Here is an 8,669-nt window from a genome sequence, read left to right on the forward strand (position 1 = left end):
TTGATTGAATGCATATAACTGAGACATTTATGTTCATGTCCTGGCCACAGCCCTGAGACACATGCCTGGACAAAGTCTCTCTGATATACACCTTCGCTCCGGAGGGCACACTGTAGCCCTTCCATACTGTCTAAGGTCTTTTGGGTTTTATTTTATTATCATTATTATTATTTTTTTGAGACAGGGTCTCATGTAGCCCAGGCTGGGCATGAACCTTCTGTCTCAAACTCCAGAGCACTGGGATTACAGCTGTTTGCTGTTTGATTATACCTGGCTGGGGACCCTTTTAAGTGTGAAAATCACTGACAAAACCCACAGCATTAACTAGGCCCATGGTGTGGCTCCTCGGAAGGTGTTCCCTGACTGCTGTCTCTCTGTAAAAGGAGCTCTATCATGCCCCTCCACCTTCCTACTGCCCATTACAACATCACGGCACATCTGTTAAGTCACGATGAGGCACGCACATGTTGACCTCAAGAGTGACAGCTGCTACTTTGGTGGCATTTTCTCTTAGATTGAATTCTGAACCACCTTATTACGTTCCTTGCAGACATCCGATCCCTGATGGAGAAAGGCCTGCGGTGTGGGTGCGGTCGGGCTAAGTTCTGGAAGGCACTGAAGCAGTGCAGTCCCGGTTCCTACTTTGGACCTCATCCGCAGAAGAGAGTTCTAACTTTCTTCACACAGACCTTCCTGTTTTACTTTTCAGGCCGATCACCAGCCACTCTGTAATTTTCCTTAGTGAGGTGCATCATTTTCATTCCGATCATGTTTTGGCCACATGGTGAAAGGTTTGTAAGAAAACAGCAATCTTCTTCGACATACACTGATTTCCTAGAACCACTCTTAACAGACGTCTAAAACATCACGGTATAAAACAGCACACGTTTGTTACTGCACACACAGGAGGGACACAAAGGCAAAAGTCAGGGTCTTGGCGGGGCTGCTTCTGTCCTGAGGGTCTGAGTGTGAATCTGTTTGTGTTTGCGCCTCACCGGGGACCACCCTTACTCTTTGGCTCAAGACTCCTTCTTTAACTTTGTCGTCATCGCGTGCCTACTGTGGTCTCTTGTCCTTCTGCCTCCCTTTTGTAAGGGCTCTGGGTTACCCTGGGGTCACCTGTAAACCCAGGGTGATCTCCCCATCTACAAACCTTACTGACGCCTACAAGGGCCTTTGCTGTGCAAGCAGACACAGTGGCAGGACACAGACATTAGGGCATCATGAACTCCGAGGGTGCCATTACCGTCCACGGAATTCACTCTTCCCTTGAGACTTTACTGTGCTGTCCTCTTGGTCACAGGAGCTTCGGGGCTTCACTAACAATACAGCCTTTTGTTGTGAATTCCCACCCCTCTCCTGCCTTTTCGTCACTTGCTTGGTCCATTATTCGGGTAGATTAAAAGTCAATAAAAGTTGAAATACTACAGCACACAGAAATCAAGGCTAGACATATCTCCACAAACAACATGAAAAATTGACGGCTACCTTTTGCCATACTTGACCTAGAACGTTTAAGGTTTCTGGGATACAATGGAAAGTCTCTGGACCCTTACATTTCCCTCGAGGGAATGACCATCCATCATCCCGTTTGTATTATTTTATAGATTCAGGAACTTTCTCTCGACAGGCCACCTCCTCCAGTTGCCTGCTTTCACTCAAACTGGTTTATGTTGGTACCGTTCCTTAATTACTGTGTAATAGTCCACTATATAAACAAATCACAGCTTTGTTACTCATTTCCCCGCGGAGGGGCAGCGAGCTGTTTCCACATTTGGGTTTCGAAGGGTCTACTGACTGCGTGCACAGCTGGTCCTGTGTGTGTTCAAAAGTCCCTCAAAGGTACCTGCAGGAGATGGAGGTCCAAGTCCTGGGAGCTATAGCGTCTCCGAGTCTCTGCAGACGGTGCCCTATGCACACCCGAGTTAAGGTGCCCCCCACCACAACTTTGACAGCACTGGTCTTGGGGGGTCTTCGCGGTGCTTGTCATTCAGCTGCGTGTGACGAAGCACCACACTGCTGTGTGCAGGAATCAGTGTGTGCAGGAAGCGGTTTTAGAAGTCCTCGCAAGCACCAGGTCTTCCAGAATGTTTCTTGGACACTGAGTGTCTTTTTAGGAATGGTCTATTCCTTGTCTTCTGTTCTTATTTTTCGTTTTCTACAGTTAATTCCTTCCCTATTAACAACAAGGTGTCAAAGCTGAAATCACCCTTCAAGTCTCTCTCTAGCCCCATAGTAAATCACTTTAATCTTCCTATATTTGGTCAGACTCAAGTGGCTTGTAATTCACTTTAAGGCTTTTTATTTTAACCTATGAATTACTAAAGGTGTGCCTTTTCACATCTGCTAATTTATTTGCGTGCATGTGTTCACGTGAACACTGGCCACCACATGCATGTGGATGTCAGAGGAGCAGACAGTTTTTTCCTCTTCCTCCATCTGGGTTCCAGGGACCAAATTAATAACTTCTGACTAGGCCATTTCACCTGCCCTAAAGGTTTTGTGGGATTTTTGTTGTTGTTGTTTTGTTTGTTTTTAAGAAAAACAAATTTTAGGGACCAGCAAAATGATTCAGGGGATAAAGGTGCTTGCCACCAATCCTGATGATCTGAGTTTAATACCAAGGACACACACACCATGTACACACGCACACATCAAATAAAAGAGAGAGGGGATGGGGAAGAGAAAGAAAGTGAGTTGCAAAAGTTGGAATGCTGAAGAATCCTGAGCACTGGCTGCTCTTCTAGAGGACCCAACTTCAATCCCCAGCACAAGCACGGCAGCTCACAACCATCTGTGATTCCGGTTCCAAGGCATTAGATGCCTCTTCTAGCTTCCACGAGCACCAGGCATACATGTACCAGACAGAGAGACAGGAAGGCAAAACACCCAAACATTAAAGGGGGTGGGGGACGACAAAAACACCAAAGACAACATATGTTTTTCTTTGAAGAAAACCATCTTTTACATAATGATGACTCTTTGAGGCGAACAAGGTTCACTCCACAAGATTCAAGCTGGATTGGTTCTTGTAGACAGCTCACATATCGGGCAGCGATGCGTTTCCTCGGCCTGTCACAGAAGTCTGTAGGTGCCTGTTCAGTCAAGCTTTGCCTGCTTGCTGTTGACAATTTTTCTGGGTTTCAGTTGTTTCAATCAGGTATTTGCTCACTGATTCTCTTTCAAATAGCTGTTCACAATTCTCTTGATTTCCACTTAACTACTAGAAACCTTGTGACTTGGGGCATCAAACTCCGAGTTTACTGTATCATTTGGTCCTCAGGTCACCGCGGGATGCACCGTCTAGAAGAACACTTTATGATTCATCAAAGGCAACTCAAGGTTCTTCTGCCTAAAGCTCTACTTTCATCTGCTTAATAGTCTACCATTTTTATGATAATGCATTGTTTATGAACCTTATAAATTATATATAATTTAACACTTGAACTTACTAATGTTTTAATATATGAATTTTAAATTCGTTTTGATGCTTTCATTTTGCCTCTTAAATCTCGGTTACTTTATTTTAAAATGAATCTTTAAAAAACTCTCCATTTTTCCTCTTAACTACTTTGACAGCTATAGTTTATTAATTAGTTTAGCTGATTTTAATCTGCATCAGGCCTCATCTGACAATGCTTCCCAAACACAAGAACCTTTAAATGCTGAAATACAAAGCTCCCACTTCTTGGGAGTGCCGCAGGACAGGAGCTCTTAGCTTCGCTTGAGAGCCTTGCACACAATGCCTTAGGGCTGTGGACCCTGTGGGCTGGTTCATTTTAATGGCTTCGTAGTAAGACTCAAAACTCTTGACGAAGCTGGAGCAGTGTAACTGTCTCCATAGTTGGAAGAAGATTTCTCAGGCCTGACATGGAAATTTCTTTATTAAAAGTTCACTTGATTTTTAGCCTGACCCATCATGTCTCTTTGAAAGTAAACTTACAAGATCCAGATCCAAATGAATCAGAAACATTACTGCACTTGTTCTCATCAGGACCTTCTAATCCTGTGTGCTCTTCCCCATCACCATAACGTGTACCTTCTGGAGCTCTTCCACCCCACAGCTTTGGCTCTGACACACATAGCTGCTCTTTGGCCAGGGCACCTATGTCTTATTAGCATCTGTTTTCTGAAGCCCATAGACAGGTCAAGTCTGCAGCACGGCCACAGGCTACCCCATTCTTCACCATGTGCCCAACCATGTGACAGCATTAGAATCTAATTTCCTGTCACAGGTCACTTAAACTAGAGGGCCCAGGAAAACCAGGTTGTTCTCCAAGGCTGCAAATGTGGAGAGCTGCTTAGAGCTGGCAGACCTGGGCTCTTGCTTTTAATCCTCTCTCTTTCTGGTGCCTGGGCACAGCTCCATTTTGCTTGTACATTTGCCAAAGCATTTACACCGTTTCCTAATATTTTACCAAGCACGTGTGTCGCTGACCTGAGTGTGCTGCCAAGTTAGCTTGGCCCACCAGTCTCCCCATCATCAATTCTCCTGAGGCCAGAAGTGAAAGCGAGAGAGCAGGCTCCCTGCAGACTGAGTACAATATCCCTTCCCCTCAGGCTTGAATTTGCAGCCGGCCAGCTAACCTCTCAGATTCATTTCTCTGACAGCTAAAATACGAGGCTTGCACTAATCGTTTTCTAAGCCCTCCATCAGCTCGTAGACGTTCCTGTGAGCATCCCCAAACCTCTCTAGAGGACTGATCAGGCTATGAGGAGCCAGGCAGCACTGACACAGAATTTCCGACATGGACCCGTCTAGCATAGTGCACCGTTAGGAATAGAACCCCCACCCCACCCCTCTTCCATTCATGCTGAAGAGTTTCCATTCTGTGCTGAGGCATCCTTAACTGCTATGCAAAGGGCCTCCTCTCTGCAGTGGCCTGGCCAGCCCTGTGCAGGGACAGAGACCAAGCATTAAAAGACCCCAGAGGCTACAAGAGAATTCCATCACTAGGCAGCAGCTCCCTTCTGCCCAGAGGCTACAGGAGAATTCCATCACTAGGTAGCAGCTCCCTTCTGCCCAATCGCACACAGATCAATAATGGTTTTTATAACCCAACCAACTGCCCAGATAGTCACCAATGTTGTCAGATGTCTTAGGAGCCCGGGGATTGGCTTCCTGACCAGGGCAATCTGGAGTAGGAAGGAAATAAAGAAAGCCCCCTGTGCCTGGGGTCACAAGGTCACAGGGCTTCGATTGGTGGCAAACAAAACAGACAATTTCCTGGAGGGGTAAGTGAAAAGGAGACCCAGAAGGTCAGAGGAGGGATGGAAAGCTGCCAACCCTGGAGGAAAATATTTACAGGTCAATAAACCAGCCAGAGGCCAGAGCAGGGGCCTGGGTTCAGGCTTCTCTGATTGAGTCATCCAGCCCAGACCCACTAATGGGGGAAACAGGAGGGAAGCAGAGGCACTGGGGAAAGTAAGAAAACAAAGGGTAGGTGGGGGAGGGGGGCTTGAGAGAGCTCAGCCGGGGAAGTGCTCAAGGAAAGCTTGAGGCAAACCCCAAACCCCAAAATACCAGCTGTGGTGACATGTGCTTGTGACCCCAGCACCAGGGAGGTGGAAGCTGTGATTCCTGGGGCTCACTGCCCAGCCAGCCAGCCAAGCCAGTGAGATCCAGGAGAAAGTGAGAGACTGTCCAAAAATCAAGGTAAACAAATGGAGTCCAGGGAACAAACACTGGGGTTTTCCTCTGGACTCTATATGTGCGCATACATGTAAACGTCTAACCTCCTGGGCTTTGCACGCACATACATACATGGGCATATATAACCTCCCACAAGTGCACTTGCACACACACGAATATGAAAACTCAAACACACACTGTGCGGGGATGGGGAACCTCCTGAGAGATAAAAACAAATGATCATACTGTTTGAACTCTAAGGAGTGATCGATGTCCCTTAATGGTGTTTGCTGTTGTTATTTATTCATTCATTCATTGTGGGAGGCTGGGGGATGAGTCTCTATCAGGCTGATGGTGAATCATTTATGTAGCTAAAAATAACCTTGAATTTCTGCTCCTCTTGCTTCTTCCTTCTGAGTGCTGGGATTACAGGCATGGGCCTCCCTGTCCAATCTATGCAATTCTGGAGGTCAAACCCAGGACTCAGTGCACGTTGGGAACCACTCTTCATCTGAGCCCACTCCCCAAATCTTATGTTAAGCTCTGACCCCAGGTAAGCATGGGTGCAGTCATATCTAGTTTGGGGGTCACTGGGGATGCCCTCAATTTAAGACGAGCAGATTCTGAAGCAATGACCGGGTCCTGTTAAGCCATGGTGGAGCTGGACACAAACACAGAGCGAAGGAGTCAGAAGGTGGAACACCGCTTCCCCAAGAGGAGCAGTACCAAGGAATGCTGAAGGTCGCCTGCAACTCCGAAAGCTCAGAGAGACAAGGAACAGTGTCGGAGACTAACAATCAGGGTGCAAATTCTGTAACGTAAACTGGACCTTGGTACTGGGGAGATGCTCGGTTGGAAGGTATCTGCTGGAAAAGCACAAGGACCCGAGTCCAACCTCCCAGCACCCACATACAAAGTCAGACACAGCAGCACACAGCTGTAACCCCCCCAGCACCCACATACAAAGCCTGGCAGAGCAGCAGCACACAGCTGTAACTCCCGCTCTGGAGAAGTGACAAAAGCCAACCTCTGGGGCTATCTGGCCAGCCAGCCTAGCCCCATTTGCTGCCTCCAGAATCTGAGGGACACTGCTTCTCAAACATCAAGATGGACGGCCATGGAGGAGTGGAGGCTGCCCACCAGCCTCCATGAACAACTGCACACAAAAGTTTGCACACACAGGTGGACACCATGTATGGTACACTCACACACAGAAAGAACCTGGGGCCTGGACAGTCTCAGCAACCACTCGGGCAGTTCTGTAGGTGCAGTTCCCATGTCCTACCACAGAGCTGAATGTGGAGTCTGTGTTCGCAGTGGTTACACACAGGCTGAACGTGGAGTCTGTGTTCTCGGTGGCCACACACAGGCTGCCTCTGCTTGTAGTCAGAATCCCATTTTCTTTGTCACCTGATGAGAATTGGGGACCTAGGCTTCGTGCAAAACCTAACAATATATACACAGACTTGCACAAATCCCACAAGGCCCAGAAGCAATCAGAAACAGACTCAATACATTTGCACGTGGATCCACACGACCTACAAGAACCAGGAAAGAATGACTAGGCGAACAGAGAGCAGCGAGCATCATCTCCATGGCAACCATATATTCACGGCTAAAGTGTGATGGCAAACAGCTATCCTCATGCTGGAACTCTTCCTCCATCTGATCCTCTGTGGCTACGAAGGACAGACGGAGGACAGGTGGCACCGCCTGTCCTGCCCGCCCTCCAGGCTTCTTTCTGGTGTTTCGGGACACGCTGTGTTAATAAACGTGCTGTCTGGCAGGTTCAAGCTTCTGCCTGGCTACTGGATGTGGACCAGATGGAAACCAGTATCAGCAGAAACGCTAAGTACTACATTCCTTAAAAAGGTCACAGCTCATCCCCCAAGCTTCCAGTGAGACTTCTCGTGGGCTGAATAAAACTTTTCCCCGCTTGCCCAGTTATAAAACACTTAGTGCTAAAGAATGAAGAATTCCACATGGAAATGCAGAGCGTCCAGGTCTTCTCTGGGTCTCTACAAGTCATTCTGTGAGGCGTGGTGTCCCCTCTCTCTAAATCGCTGCAGCACTCACACTTGGTGACACCTATTCTCTCTTCCCAATAACAGTGTTCCCCACTGTTGTATTCTTTCCACGTCCCCATATAGAACGGCTTCAGCTTGGGTCATGGAGCACATGGACCTTCTATGGTAGTTTGAATGTATCTGGTCCCCAAAACGCTCCTAAGGAGTGGTGCTATTAGGAGATGTGGCCTTGCTGGGGGAAAATGTGCTCTTGTTGAAGGCTGGAAGACACGTGCCTTTAATTCAGACTTTGAGGCTAAAGGGCACACCTTTAATCTGGGCCACACCTTCGGCTGAAAGTGTGTCACTGTGGGGGTGGGCTTTAAAGCTCTTTTTCTCAAGCTTCACACCGTGTGACAGTCAGTTGACAGTTGCTTGCAAGATGTAGGGCACTTGGTTATTTCTTCAGCACCATGCCTGCCTGCATGTTGCCATGCTCCGTGCCACGATGGGCTGAACCTCTGAACTGTAAATGTTTCCTATATAAGAGTTACTATGGTCATGGTGTCTCTTTACAACAATAAAAACCTAAGACCCCTTCCTTATGAAAATGAGAGGCATCAAAGGGTTCAAGAAAGCAGAATGGATGGATGAGTGCAATGTGCCAGGTGGCGTCGGGGTCTGATTAAGCTACAGTAACCAAGATGCTATCTTATTCAGAAACTAGACAAGGCTGAGGGTGCATTTTGGTGGCAAAGCACACATTAAACATGCATGGGGCTCTAACTCAGTTCTCTGAGCACATGTGGACATTAGTTAGGGTGTTCCTACGTGTGCTCATATGAGCACACACACACACACACACACACACACACACACACACACACACTGGGAGGCAGGCCTTCCCAGTGATGTCAGGTGATTCTCAAGAGCCTTTGTGGAAAGGAGCTGTTGCAGTGTCTGGGACCAGCTCTTGCGATAAATAACTTTGTTACTTCAACCTGGAGCAGGGTTGGACTCAGCACAGAAAA

General features: G+C 47.5%; 1 protein-coding gene across 1 annotated transcript in view; it reads right to left on the reverse strand.

Annotated features, from left to right (window-relative positions):
* Ror2 (receptor tyrosine kinase like orphan receptor 2) overlaps window positions 1-8,669 on the reverse strand; it is a 172,880-nt gene that overhangs the window by 20,378 nt on the left and 143,833 nt on the right. The window lies entirely within an intron of this gene.

This window comes from Microtus ochrogaster, chromosome 16, assembly GCF_000317375.1.
Source record: "Microtus ochrogaster isolate Prairie Vole_2 chromosome 16, MicOch1.0, whole genome shotgun sequence".
Lineage (NCBI taxonomy): Eukaryota > Metazoa > Chordata > Mammalia > Rodentia > Cricetidae > Microtus > Microtus ochrogaster.